The 15,625-nt window shown below is 40.7% G+C and overlaps 1 protein-coding gene across 1 annotated transcript in view; it reads left to right on the forward strand.

The window, feature by feature from the left end:
• Window positions 1-2,386: 2,386 nt before the first annotated feature.
• The window catches only part of KCNB2 (potassium voltage-gated channel subfamily B member 2), a 331,202-nt gene continuing 317,963 nt past the window's right edge, over window positions 2,387-15,625 (forward strand). Inside the window, exon 1 of the mRNA XM_036437141.2 lies at window positions 2,387-2,788. The gene's annotated coding sequence lies outside the window, so the exon portion shown is untranslated. The remainder of the gene's footprint in view (window positions 2,789-15,625) is intronic.

Consider the following 15,625-nt stretch of genomic DNA (forward strand, 5'->3'; position numbering starts at 1 on the left):
CAGAGAGGAAAAGAGAGGAATAGAGAGCCAGAAACATCTATGAGAGAAAAACATTGATCAGCTGCCTCCTGCACACCCCCCACTGGGGAAGTGCCCGCAACCAAGGCACATGCCCCTGACCGGAATCGAACCCGGGACCCTCTGATTCGTAAGCCGATGCTCTATCCACTGAGCCAAACCAGTTTCGGCTAGGGGAAAATATTTTAAACATATACTTGTCAAATACTTAAATTCTCAATAAGGTGATCAGTAATGTTGATGTAGGGCTGGTAAAGAGAAGGGATTTTTCACCACATGCAAAATTTACTAAAGGTCATGCCACTTAAATTTAGGCACACCTGAAATTAATCTAAAGTAATCTTTCTAGACTTAAACTATTTTGTAAGTTCCATTTATTTAGTAAATATTGAGTGCTGAGAAAAGTTTGTTGAACAAATAGGTACCTCTTACACCCATGTCTTTGAGTTAAATGTAAGAAATTTAAACAAAGTGATATGGAATCCACCCTGGAGGAATTTATTTAAAGCCCTAAGACATGCACAAAGAAGTTCATATATTCTGTAGGAAGCAGAGGTGGTAGGTCTTTTAAAAGATAGTTCCCACATGTGCTAAGGAGGTGGAATGGGAGGGGCCAAGGGATGGGGCGAGGTAGCACCTGCCACGTGCACCTACCACGTGTACCTGCACTGAAGTGTGCAGGCGCCATTTGTAGGGAATGAGAAGCTGGAGAACATTTGTGAACAGATAAATGATACGGTCAGGGTTGTGGTTGGGGGAGAGTAATCTGCAGGAAGTAGGTGAAATGCATGGAGGGTGGAAAGACAGTTGCAGGAGTGGACATCCCGCAGGTTCCTGGAATGTTGGAGCTGAAGCTCTGAAACAGGTCAGGGGGTGGGGGTGTAAAGGTCTGGGAATTTGGGAGTGCTCTTCCTCTTCCCAGGGTTCAAACTGGAGAAGCCCCTAGGAGAGAAGAGAACTGGACAGGTCCTGGGCAGCGGAGGCCCGTGGCGTCTATACCAAACACCCAACTCTGGCACCTGGAAAAACCACCCAGCTCAAGGTAAGGCCCATGGGAGTGCGGGAAGCCTACGTGTGCGAACCCTCTGTATAGTGCTTCCCAGAGCATATCAGGGCCGAGACAGAAGCAAGGATTAAGTAACATGTGTTTAAAACTGAGTGTGTTTGCACCTTCTTCAACAGCCATCTTCCTTGGCCTAAAGAAACTCGGAAAGGCGCCCCCAGCTTTAAATACACTGCCATGGTTGGTCTGCGTTCTTTTTTAAAGGGTATTTTAAGTTACATTGTTTCCCTGAAAGCCCTGTAATTAGCTGTGAAGTCTGTCTCTACCTCGTACCTGTCAGGGAGCTTAGGGGTCAGAAACCTGGAAAGCCAGTGACATTATCCAAGTACCTCCTTTCCTGATGCGCGCGCCCCGGAGGCAGGGGAAGGTCTGGGTGTCCATCTGAGGTCGCGCCGGGGAGGTACTTGGCACCGTTTTCCAGGTGGCTGGGAGAGCGGGCAAATCAAAGAGAGCCTGAGTATAAATAGCGCCCCTGTGGGAAGCGAGAGTTAAGGCTGCCACCAACCCGGCTTTTCCCACAGCCCCGGGAAAGCGGGGTTCCTGGGGCTGACTACCCCCGCCACCCCCCCAGCAGAGCTCGAGTTGCTCAGAGGAAAGTCGGGTCCTCTCTGCGTTCCCAGTCTCCCTGCAGGAAACCCCCTCGGGCCCCATCACCCAGGGGCGATCGTGGAGCAGCGGGTCGGGTCGCGCAGGGCTGGCGCGGGGAGCCGCCGCTGGAAGCAGAAGGGCCCGGGAATCCCGCGAAGCCTCCTGAGCGCATAGCAGCGGGGCGCCCCGGGCTTTCCCGGCCTCGCGGCTGCGGACCCCCCCGCCTGGCCAGAGGGAGAGCCGCGGGGAAGCAGGTGGGTGTGGAGCGGTGGGCGCTGGAGGAGAGGGTGGCGCCGCCGAGGTGTGGGCGGTGCCCGCTCCGGCCGCGCCCCGGGCTCGGAGGCGCTGTCCCCGGTCCAGCGCACGGCTCCCGCGCTGCCAGGCCGAGCCTTGGGGTCCAGCCGGCCGCCAGCCCCGCCACCTGGGCCCGCAGCTCCCCCCGAGAGCCCGGAGAGCCCCGGAGGAGGAGGAGGACGAGGAGGAGGAGGCGGCGGCCGCTCCCTCCCGGGTGCGCGGGGCGCGGGAGGAGGCGGAGCGCGAGGTGGGGTGGCGGCGGGCGGGGTGCGCGCCGGGCCGGCGCCCCCAGCGCCCCGCCTCGCCTCCCGCGCCCAGCCTCTGCCGGCTCCGCCGCTGGCACACACCCACCGGGCACCCACCGCCCTCCGCCCCCGCCGCCGCCGCCGCGCCGCGGGCCCAGCGAGCGGCAACTCCCGGGCGGCTGGACCGGCTCAGCGCCGCTCGGTTTCCCCGTGCGATCCCGGCTCGCTCTGGCCGGGCGGCGGCGGCGGCAGCAAGGGGATGGGGGCCCGCTTGGGGAAGTGGGTGAAGATCGATGAAGATTATTTTTCTTTTTAAGGATTCCTTAGGTTCCTCCCGCCGTCTCTCCTTAGAGCCTTTTCAGAGGAGATCGTGAACCAGAGTCCGGGATGTAAAGAGAGGAGGGAAAACGCCACGCCTGGAGCTCCAGCCAGCCGGGGAGACCCTCCTCTCGGCGGAGGGGAGGGGGATTTCCAGCAAGACATCATTGGCGAAGGGGATCGTCGCAGGGAGAGGAGTCCCCAGGGATCGGGAATCCCCCAGCCCTTTGTGGTGCCTGCTGAACGGGTCTATGGGAGCTAGGTAAGTTGGGGGGGGGGCGGCGGGGGGGGATTGCTGCTTCCCGAGGGGTTCTTCCTTTAATAATGAACCATCGTGGGCAGCCTAGCCAGTCTACAGACATTGGAAACTGCCATATGGTGCCCAGTGGACTTACACACAAAGCTGAGGGGAAGGCGCTCAAGTCTTAGCCCCCCAAAAGCTTCCCAGCAGCCTGCCTGGGAAGGGGTAGGAAATGTTATTTCTAGGAGATGAGCTCTGCTGCCTTCTGTTCGTTTGTTGGTAAATGCCACACTCACATGCACACACTTGTGGGGCCGGATTTAGGGAATGTGATGTCTCTGATTTATGAACAAACCTCAGCACACAGAAGCAGTGCGTGCATGTTATTCTTCAGGCACCGAGAGGTCTTCGCTCTGTAGCAGGTACCTGGGAGGGAGAAGGAGTCTCTGAGTCTCTAAGGAAGAGCCCCAAGGCTGTTTCCATCACACAGGGCTAGGGGGTTGGGGAATACAGTTGCCCTGAATGGAACCAAAGACACCATTTGCCTCCTCATTTGCTTCCAGTGCTTAATGACCATTTCCCAAACAATGTACTGCCATCCATTTTCTCGAATTATGAGCGTTTGGTGTATTCATTCATAAAACTTGTCAGTGTGCACACACATGCCATTTATGCACCCCTTAGGGCTGCACAAGTGATACAATGATAGCTATAAGATCACACTGGAACGTTTACAGTGCAGAGATGTACACGGGGTTCACTTCACGCAGGTTCAGCATTCCTTCTTCTAATCAAGTTATGCAATAATGTCAATTCTTAAGTAGCATTTCACATTTCTTTTCTTTCTTTTTTTTTTTGCAGTAATTGTTTTTTGGATTTTGTTGGGCACTTGATTTTTCAAGCTCAGCTCAAAGGAAAAGCAAGAATTTGTTGTTTTTAAACATGTAGTATTGTGTGGGACAATAAATACCAATGGAGATATTGTATTTCGTAGGACAAGAGAAAGGTACATTCCAGTCCAAGATCCAAAGTCTAACTTGTCAGTACTGAGTAACTTAGAGGAAAGGTTTTGAAAAAAGAAGATAATATTTAAAAAATTATACTGTGTAAAATAAAGTTTTGCATATTTCACTCTTTAGAGGGGTGTGTGTATGTGTTTGTGTGTATGTGGGTCAACAAATATAAAGTTGTCCAAAGCTTACTTGTAATACGTGAGTAAGATCTATAGACATCTAGACTAGAGAGTTCTTGGTTCTTAACCCAAACTTAAACAATTCAGTAATTTGGCATATTATAAATGTATATATGTATTTAATTGCTGCTAGAGGTGGTGGTTTTTTATATAGGACCCACATGATATGCTTACTTGTATGGTCCCATGGATTTTCTGAAAATTTTCTGAAAATCTGAAAATTTTCCAATGCATAAGTAACTTTTTTTTCTCATTGAATGAAAATTATTCTCTTCACCTAAAGGAGTTAATATGCCTCCACAAAGTAATATTACGGCCCCCTCCCTCTGAGGTCAGGTTCAGAGCAGTTGTTCATCACCAATAGAATCTTGTCTAATGTCCTCTTTTTCCTCTTGGCTCTCCTCAGACTCCTGGAGAAAGGAGTGGCTCTCTTGGCAGTTGTCTTTGCTTCTTCCTCCTTTTCACCTTCACTTTACCCTCTCCATGTCAGGGTCCCCAAACCTTCCTCATTCTCAAACACACTCTGGCTCCAGAAAATAACTCCACTGCCTGCCACTTTGAGAATGCTAGTGTCTCTTTTATTCTTCTCCTGTTTTTCTAGATAGTAACATACTAGGCATCAGTTGAAACAATTTCCAATTTCAGGTTTCTCCAAATCCCCCAGTTCACCTTTTCAAGCATGCATGTTTACTGAATATCCAGAAAAGGTTAGTGAAAATGATTTACCTTCTGTTTGGCTTTTAAAGTTTCCTTGTTGATACCTTGAAGCATCTCTGAATATGAACTCAGCCTCCTAATTTCCAGTATGGTAAGAAAATGAGATTGCTAGAAAAATCGAAATGACGGGTTATGTGTTCAGTCACATTTGTTGGCCATTTAAAAGCATATCTGTCCAGGTTTTTTGCACACTGCCTGCATATCTGTGGAAAATCTTGGTTGAACATAGAAAAAGTATTTTTTTTCTCTCGAATTTATATCTGGTGTTTTGAAATGGTATTCTAGAGACTGGTATGCATGCATATATGTTATGAAAGTAGACCAAATTACTGGTAAAAATGTAGGAAACTTATAAGATGTTTTATTTTAACCTAATGCATTATTTTCTTGATAAATTACGGTATAAGGAATAATTTGTCCCTTTAAATCTGCAACCCCTTAGAGACTAGTTTCTAAGGAATATCCTTAAAGTTGACAAGACATCTTCTCATGTACATTTGATGGTAAATATATAAGGTTAAGACACTTATTACTTCAGAATGAAATACTGTTTGAGATTTGCTTTGTCAGGTGGGTTTTGCATACAATTATGATGCCTCTATTATTTTCACAAGGGTTTCAGAAAAGTGGAGAGTACAGATGCTTTGTATGTAAGTTATAAGAGTTTAAGGCTTTTCTACTCCCAAAATGATAAAACCAATTTCATAGAGCAACACAGTCTTCAAATTTTTAGTCAGGTACTACAAGTATCTTGGTATCTGTAGCCCATTCTTGCTCATTGCTTATTTCCTCCTTATGCTTCTTAAATATATATTCCCACCAACATGTTACTGCAACCCCAGGTTGATAGGCAGAAGGTCAAGTGTGTGAGGCCAGGGGCTCCTTGACCTGGGTAAGCCAAACCCTATTGTATTTTCTGAAAGGGAAAAGTGCCTGTTCCTATAGGCTGAATTGTACCTCTCTGTACGGTCCGAATTAATTTCGTGTATCCACTCATTCATTAACTTCCTTATCACTCATTAGGATGTATAAAGAGAAGAGTGCTTGATTAGACTGTAACAGTTGCGAAACAGGTAGGAAACACAGTCATGCCCCTCAAGGGTTTTTTACAGTAGAGAGTAAAACTTGAATGAGTAGACTCCTTAAATCTGGGATCTCTTGCATACAGAAGTGCACTTAACAATTTCATACTTAGTAAACTAATTAATGCAGATTCATGAAGAGGATCATGAAAATTCACCACAGTCTGTGCATTGAGAAATGATTAGAAAACAATAATGGTAACAAATTAAAATAATTAATTAAAAATTTTAAATTACATTAAAACATTATAAATATTTATGTTACATAATCGAACCTGCATTTCAGGTACATGCCCTTGACTGGGAATTGAACCCATGACCTTTCAATGTATGAGCCCACACTCTAACCCCTGAGACACACTGGCCAGGGCTATGTTATATTTTAATAATTATCATTGATGTATAATCAGAATTAATTTACTTTTATTATTAGTATAGCAAATACTTGAGCCGGGAGATGTTTTAAGTGTTTTACAAATATTAAATATTTTAATTCTCACAATTATTCTATGAGGCAGCTGTTACTAATACTGTTTATTATATATTTATGAAAATTAAAGTACAAAGATTTTTTTCTTGTCTAAAATCACACCGGAAGTAAATGGAACTCACATTCAGGTATTCTGGCTCCACTTCACCACTCTGATATTGAGAAGTATTAACAAATCTGATCTCAGGCAGAATAAGAAAGATGTGAGCAGCTTGTAGATTTAGTCGGAGCTCTACCTACTGAAAGATAAAATAGTTATTATCACAGGGGATACTTGGAAAAGGTCAAAAGCAGGGACTTTATTTTAAATGGAAAACCCCCCAAATTTTCAACATTAATTAGAAATAAGAAGGTAGTTTAATTAGAGACTGATTTTTAAAAGATGGGTGGACTTTTATCAGAACGCTAAAATATTAGTAAGTACTGCCTTTACAGTGACCATAGAACAAGGATGGCTGAGCCTGACCTCACGGCTCAGTGGTTGAGCAGTGACCTGTGAACCAGGAGGTCATGGTTCCATCACTGGTCAGGGAACATACCCTGGTTGCAAGCACAATAGCCAGTAGGGGGCATTCAGGAAGCAGCTGATCAAAGATATTCTCTCATCATTGATCTCTCTCTTTCTCTACCTCTGAAATCAATAAAAATATATATTTTTAAAAAGAACAAGGATGTCTGAGACAAATGATCTGACTAATCAGTGTCTAATGCTTATTTGCCGTATTTTCATTTTAAATTCTTTTAAAATTGTGTCACTTAGTTTGAATGGAACATAGTAGTATAACATTTTTCATATTTATTATTTGTAGGATTATATGAAAAAGAAAATTATCACCAGTAGTTTTACAATATAATTTCCTTTTACCCATGTCCCCATTTTTTCCTCTGTAAAATGTATCCCTGATATATTCATGGCAATTGAAATAGTCACTTAACAGAATTATTTTCTAGTATATTGTCTAAATGAATTTATTTTATCAAATGATAAATAACTATAATAAAATTATGTAAGCAGAAATTAAGTAATTATTCAGATTTTTATCAAGAAAAGTTTAATATTTGAAGTCTAAGTTCTTTATAAATAGCTACTGCTTCTTTTAATGTGAAAAAATGCCATCTGGATTAAATTTAGAAGGTAAAAGGACCAAATATTGTCTGCAGAATGCTATACACTTAAATATTTAGATATGTCCTCATGATAGACTGCATTTTTATTTTCCTCACAGCTACTAGCTTTTTCTATGTGGGGTACAGAGGGCCCCCAGGGAGGAGAGTGTGGACATAACTATCTCTGACATCAGGCAGAATGAAGACAGCTTTATAATATTGTTATAGGGAAGATGTTGAATAATTGATTTAGAGTTCCAGCACAAGAGCCAGGGACTGAATATCTCTTCAAGACTCTCATTTGTTATTTCATCCTCAAGGTATCCGCCAAGCTCCTTCTCTGTGCTAAGCCCCAAGGTAGGTGTCAGGGACATAGATCACAGCCTACACGGGTAGACAAATAAGTCATGGCAACATGTCTAAAATACCATTGGAGGAGCAGAGAGGCAATTCAATGGAGTCGTTGCCTAACAGCTGCATCCCATGAGAGAAAAACTGGGTTTCTTTGAGTTCTTAGGTGTATTTGGTCATGATTCTCTACTCAGTCAGTCCCAACGCCTCCTTTTTTATAAACACTGTTTTGTAATATTCCTTTTACTTTCCTGATATGTTAACAACATAACCTATCTATGTGTGTAATGTTTTAAAAACCAATATAAATTCTCCCCCTTTAAGAGAAGAAAGCAGCTTACAAAAATTGTAGGTACATCACTATGTATACGTTTGGGTGTAACTGTACTAAAAGATAAAATAAAGCAGTCAGATGCTGCTACTTAAAATGTGTAAATTTGGAATTAAGAGAAAATATTTAATTGAATATTGGTGACACGTTTCAGTACTTGGCATTTTGTTGCAAGAACAAAGTAAATACATTTGTTGAGCATGACAGCTTATGATAAACAAGTGTGTGTGTTGTGTTAGTGAATCAGTTATCATGAGCAGTGTTTTCTTGGTGATGTGCCTTTCCGAAATGGTGAAAAATCTTGGTCTCCAAGTATGGTAGTTATAGTCCTAGAATATTCCTATGGAAAAATATTTTATGTATAACAAGTTAGGAGCTAGTCACAGATAATAATTTTTTTAATTTACATATATGTCTGATGAGAAGCATAAAAATTATGGAGGATACAGAATTTCTCCAACCGTTGTTTCTTGCATTCCTGGCCCTTGCCTTCCACATACTTTTTTTTTTTTAATACATTTTATTGATTTTATACAGAGAGGAAGGGAGAGATAGAGAGTTAAAAACATCAATGAGAGAGAGTCATCGATCAGCTGCCTCTTGCACACCCCGTACTGGGGATATGCCCGCAACCAAGGTACATTCCCTTGACCGGAATCGAACCTGGGACCCTTCAGTCCCCAAGCCGACGCTCTATCCATTGAGCCAAACCGGTCTCGGCAGCCTTCCACATACTTAACAATTATCAAAAACTCACTGAAAAGCACTGTGTGAGTCCCAGGCAAACACGAATTATCGGTATATCCTCTAATTGAAGGAAGCCAGTACAATTCTAATGCATGATTGGGCTATTTTGATAAAGCAGAACTCTGAAGTTTTTAGTAAGGATATAAATTTAGAGGCTGACTAAATAATGACATAAACAACAGCAAAGTTAAGCCATTTAGATTACTGAACATTAGAAACATCAGGCTGGCTGATCTGATCATAACCATCAGTTTCATTTTCTACGGGGGAGTGACAGATGAGACTCCACAGATGAAGTGACACCTAAGCTGATTTTTTTTTAAAGAAAGGGGTGCACATTCTCCAGGCTAAAAAGGAGGCAGATGGATAATAGTCTAGGCCAATGGTCGACAGACTCATTAGTCAACAGAGCCAAATATCAGCAGTACAACCATTGAAATTTCTTTTGAGAGCCAAATTTTTTAAACTTAAACTTCTTTTAATGCCACTTCTTCAAAATAGACTCACCCAGGCCATGGTATTTTTGTGGAAGAGCCACACTCAAGGGGCCAAAGAGCCACATGTGGCTCTTAAGCCACAGTTTGCCGACCACGGGTCTAGGCAGAGGGAACAGCATTTGCAAAGCAGTGTCATAAAACTGCTTGGCTGGTACTTACAGAAGTTAAGGGAGATCAGACTAAAGAAGTTTGGGGCTGGCCAGTTTGACTTAGTGATTGAGTGTTGACCCATGATGATGACTGCTTAAATAAACTGAACTGATAGTGTCTTAACATACAATGAAGTTTATTTCTCACATAATCAGAGAGAGAGATAGAGAGAGAAAAAAATATGGATATGTGTGGGGAGAAAAGGAATGAAAGACATACCTACTTCTTAAACATCTGGCTCAGAAGTGATGACAACAACACTTCTTATATTCCACTGATGAAAACTAGTCAAATGCCCACCATGACTCAGGGGGCCTGGGGAATGACATCCTTGGCTTACCATGAGCTTCTCAGTGACAGCTTTCTCTTACAAAGGTGAACATGCATTTAGATAGACATTAGCCATCCCTGTCCTAGTCATCTTCCTCTAGAGTAAACGAGGGGGAAAGGTTTGGATTTCATCCACTGGCTTGTTCACCTACACTGTGATGGCATCTCCCCCACTTCCCTCCTGTCTTCTCTTCGGCTTTTCATCCAGACTTCTGGGACCACCACGCATCTTCCTTCATTCTCTGAACTTCACTAGTGGCTCTTGTGTCTAACAAACTCTGGCTGAGTGCTTTGGGATAAAGGATGGTAATTCTAATTGAGTGTTAGATGTCATTTCTCCTACAAGTGTATTTGTCTTTTCTCACCATAGGTGTTTGCTCACTGGCCTAGTTCTCCTTGAGGATTTGGCCATGTGGTAGATTTCTCTCTTTCTCTAGACTCTTCCTCACATCTCTTCAGCTAGGATTTTTTCTATCTTTTTCAAGGTCCCACAATGGGACTTACCCATATTAGCCAAACAGTTCATGATGTCCAAAATAAAGCAGTGGTTCTTTCTCAAAGAGAACTTAATGCCTTCTCTTACATAGTCCAACTTGCTAGAAATTGTAGCACAGCTTTTTTTCTTAAAAGACATGCAAATATTTATTAAGCATTGTCCTATATAAAGCACCCTTCTTGGTCCAGGTTAAATCAAATTGGTCTTGACCCTCACAGGACTTGTATCTCTGAAAGCAAGCATAGAACATTAGTAGCCAAGTGCATAGGGCAGGTCTCTCCATTATTCTATCCCTAGACCCCGAATTCTCCCTTGCAGCACTTACCCCAATTATAACTAAATTGTGGGTATTTGCTTATTTACTGTCATTTTCCTGTGTGAGAATGTAAGCTCAGTAAAGACAGGGACTGTCCTTCTTACTCTCTGTTACCCACAGCATCTCCACAACTGGAGGCACATAGCTGCTGCTCAGTGTTCATTTGTGGAATCAGTGAGTGAAGGAATGAACAGAGCCCGGGACCCAAGTGAAGTTCTAGGTCACAAGTCAGCACCTGAAATGCAGTTACCACAACAGGTGCCAGGGTGGGGCAGGGTGGAGGAAGACCAGAGCAAATTGCCCTGATGCTGGAGTGCCAGGCCATGGTCTGAACCATTTATGCTCACATACTCTTGACATTCTTCTACACAAGGGCCAGGATGGCCCCACATTCTGCTATGGAACAGAGTTTGTAGGTGGAGGTCAGAATGGAGCAACTGGTTGGATGAGATACATTCAAGGCCAAACATAGCACACCCAAGAGAATGCTTCTCCCATATCCCTGTTTCCGAATAGAATTCAGCCTCGCCACTCCACGACAAGGCTGTCTAGACCCGTGCTTTCCACTAGAACTTGGTGTGACGATGGAAATTTTCTATGCCTGTGCTCCCTGAGACAGTAGCCAGTAGCCACATAAGCTGTTGGACTTGAGATATTAAGGAATTAAATTTTAAATTTGATTTAAATTCAAATAGCCATCTGTGGCTAGTGGTTGCAATACCAGACAGTACAGGCCTGGACTATTATTAGCTTGAATTACTTTCAGAAGCTCCCCATTTCCAAAGCAGTATGGTATAAATTCTAGAAATATCCATTTACAACCAATTAACCATACATAAACGTGTAACCCCCTCTGGAGTCCAAAGCCTTCTTTGGCTCTGATGAGCATCTTATCTCCCAGGAACATACTTGTGAAGAGATCTGAATGTTCTATGTTTTGTTTCTATCTGTAGGAATTATTCTTTATTGAAGGCATTTCTTTCTTTATGAGATCTGTACAAAATGTAAAACATTATACAAGTGGAGAACATTATCTTTGCAAGTATCTATGTAATATGACCTTAAATGCTTTCTCACGGTCACTTTTCCCAAACAGAATTTCTTTCTTTCTTTCTTTCTTTCTTTATTCTTTTTTTGTTTTGTTCTCTTTTCTCTCTCTCCCCTTCTTCCTCTATTATTGTTTCCTTCCTAACCTCTAAAATGACACAAACCCAGCACTGTGTCCTTTAAGAAGTTCCTATTCTTATGCATATTGATTCCTTTTCTTTTGTGCTTATTTACAAAAGCTGTTTTATCATTTCAGATCATTAGCAAAATCAAAAAGAAATCTCTGAAATGATGAAAGCTCTTGACATGCCAACTGATACATTTTTGGAGATTTAGCAGATATAATAACATCAGTGTTTATGGAAAGAATGTAAAGTGAAGTATACTGTGTGTGTTTTTTAATAGTTATCACCAAGGTAACATTATAGTTGCTTTTAAGTCTTTGAAAGTTCCCCTGGGTAGGATACCTTGAATTCCTTGTCCTGATTTTCACAAATGAATGGCTTTCCATCCAGGCAGATTACACCAGAAGGAGAAAGTGCTGTTTAGCAGACAAAATTCTGAAATAGACCAGTAAAGTAACATTTGAAAGAAGCTGGTTCATCTTTAGTCTTTCTCCCTAGTCTGAACAGCTTAGAACAAGTGCATCTTGGGGCTTTCATGCTAAATGTCTCCAGTTCATAAAATCACAATTATTAATCAGACGATCATTAAATTTTAATTTACTTTTGAGATAAATGTCATTTTAAATTTGGAATCCTAGTTTTTTTCTAAATCTAAGAAGAGTATTTTCATTAGGCTTTGTAGAAAGAGTGCACATGGAAAGCTTAGGAGCTATTAAAAAGCTCCTTATTAAACTTGGTGTCTGGTTTCATTCAGGCCCAGCAACATACTTGCTTTCCAGCATTATAAACATAGTTTGTAATATATAGAGAGAACTAAAATCAAGCATTATGGTAAGGTTCCCCCCGCCCCCCGCCCATATTTTAAAAATCTAGGAAGCCATTTTATTTTATTTTAATTTATTTCAGTTTAAATGGTCCATGTAACTAGTGGATACCACATTAGACAATACAAATTTAAACTTTAAGACATTATCTAAGCAATTAATACATTACAACATAAATTTAATTGGTAGGAATTTTAGAGATTATTACTATGTACCTTTCATTTTACAGGAAAAAAATTCAAATGTCCAAACAGAGTGGACAACTTTCCCAAAGTTGTATGTATGTGTATATGTGCATGTGTATACACCACCTCTGTGCCCTTCTTAAAATCTTAAAAAGTATTAATCATACCTCTTCTGGTGAGTTCCCTATAAAATATTTTAGGATTCTCAGACAGAGTTGGAGATGGGTCATAATTTCTTGGGTCTGGTGGAGGATTGATTCTTTTCCCCTGTGAGACTGTTCTGAGGCAATATGTTCGGGTAGGAGTTAAAACAGGCTCTCTCAAACCAACTTCAAGCAGTTTAGAAACCCAAAGGATTACCCAGCCACTCCATATAAAAATGAGGGGGTGGGGAGAGAACATGATGCCATAGGAACAGTCTAAGACTCGGGTTACTCAGTTCATACAATTTGTGGTTCTGCCATGATTGCTTTGTAATTTAAGAAACATTCAAGAAAAACGGTATGCCTATAACTGAATGTTAGCATGAAAAAGTAAGTAAATCATTAGGTAATCTGAGAATTTTAGAAATTAGGAAAATCACCTACTTCAATTTCCTTATTTATAGAACAGGAAAACAAATCTGGTTTTTAAGTTTTCTAGGATATTAAATTATGGTGTCTTTAGAATATATAGTGAGCAATTTGTTCTGCTAACCTTTTTAAGAGTTAGAAGAAAAATAAGCAGCAATGTACTTTAATTAGATATAAAATGGATTTCTGATTAAAGTGTTTTTGGATTACTAGAGTTAAAACTTTCTACATGATAGATATTTAAGCCATTTTAATTTCAAGTCAAAAGTCAGATAAACATAACCAGAATGTAGTATTCATTAAAAACACATTTTGTAATTTTGCTGCATAGTAAAAGCTGAGAATGGGCATTCATTGTCATTACCATCTTACATTTAATAAGACAAACTTAATATCATAATATTATATAAAATTATATATAAAACTGTTCACTCTTATCTAGGGAGCCATTTTTTTTTCAGGCATTTTATAACATCTGGAACCTAGTGCCTGATAAGTAGTAGGTGCTCAATAAATATATTTGAATGAATTAATGAAATACATTTGATTCATTAATTCACTTAATTCATTAGTTTACCTAAGACCTTATCTAAGGCTAAGACTATAGTTCCCATAAATGAAGACGATAGTCTTTGAGGCCCCGATTTAAGACATCTGCATCATTTGCTGCTATTTTATACTTCTCTCTTCCTTTACATCAGCATGAAAAGATCAGAACACCACTTAGGTTCACAAATCCAAAAATTTCTATAATATTCTTTGTAGTATTTCTGTAGCTTCCTTGAGAGCAAGAGCCACGTTGCCTAATTTTCTATCATGCGCACTCAGTTTATGATGATAGCCAAGTAAAGCATTGTTTTGGAAGGAAGGGGGAGGAAATGAAAAAAAGGAATAATGGCTCTAAATCAGTATGTGTTATTTATAGTTCATGGTCTTTTTCCATTCTGGCCCTTATTGGAATAGTAGAAACTATAGATTGTGGTGCGGTCAGGAATCGTTAATAAATAGACTCAACTCATCAGTATTTATAGGGTTAGCAGAATGTGAAATACAGGTGTCCCCTAAGATCTGAAAGTACAGCATTGCTATGAAACCCTTTGTAATCCAAAATTGCTTAAAGTGAAGGAGCAATTGCCTTAGGACACATCTTTCTAACAAATGCACAAAATAAACTGAGATAAAGCACAGCTGCTCACAGCACAGTTCAGAGCTCTAGCAGCTTGCAAATCAAACCTTCAGAAAGCAGGCAATACTTGTAATTCCACTGCTCTCGCTCCACCTTTTTTTCTCTTTCATCGTTTTAATTTTATATTTATTTTTGGTGGCATGAGGTGGCAAGGGCTGGTGGGAAGAACATGGGTTTAGGAACAAGAAATGTGGTTTAGAGTTCTTGGGAAGATCATTTGAATATACCAGTGTTGAACTTTCAAATACTATGAATTTTATATTTGTAACATTTTAAAAAATGATTTAAGAATCTGTCTTGTCTATAAATCTCCAATATTGAGACGAATAGCATGATTTTTGAAAGTCAGATACTAAAATTTGTTAGTTTTAAAAAACTTAGAATTACTGAAACAGTTGCCAAACCTACTGTCTTTAGCCATAAAAAATTAGAACCTTTAATATGTTTTATGCAAGCCACTCAGACCAAGGGATAGATATAATGTCATAGGAATTATTGAGGTCCATCCTTTTCTCCTATAACATGCTAAAAAGATTGCCAATATTGGTCCATATTTCCATTTGTTTATCATTTGAAGCATCTAGAAGCCTGTCATTTAAAGAAAATCCCCAGCATTAGGAGGTTAAGAACATTCTCTTTAATTTAAGATAATACTGGTTTGGATCCTGGAATCAGCACCTGCTAGTTGTGTTATCTTGAGCAAGGAAATCACCTTTCTGAACTTCAGTTTCTTTATCTGTTAATAAAAAATAAAATACTGACCCCCATGGTGGTTGGGAATTAATGAGAATTCTCATTATGAGAATTTAATGGGATAAGCACTGTGTGCTATACTGATCACTCATTATGTGATATATAGTGAAAATGATTATTATTAACCAAATTCACACACAAAAATATATCTTTGGCTCTCCTTTGTTATGATACAATTCCAAGAATATTCCCATCTTCTAAGAACTATAATATCTACTTATGGACATTTTGATATGAAGCTGAAATAAAAATCTAGATTACAAATCTGAATCCCTTATGTTTTACCGACATGCTCTTTTATGATGATCCTGCCCACAGGAAGCGTGCAGAGCTGAAAAAGAGTGCTTCAGGCAGGTATCA

Source organism: Pipistrellus kuhlii, unplaced genomic scaffold (genome assembly GCF_014108245.1).
Source record: "Pipistrellus kuhlii isolate mPipKuh1 unplaced genomic scaffold, mPipKuh1.p scaffold_m20_p_14, whole genome shotgun sequence".
Lineage (NCBI taxonomy): Eukaryota > Metazoa > Chordata > Mammalia > Chiroptera > Vespertilionidae > Pipistrellus > Pipistrellus kuhlii.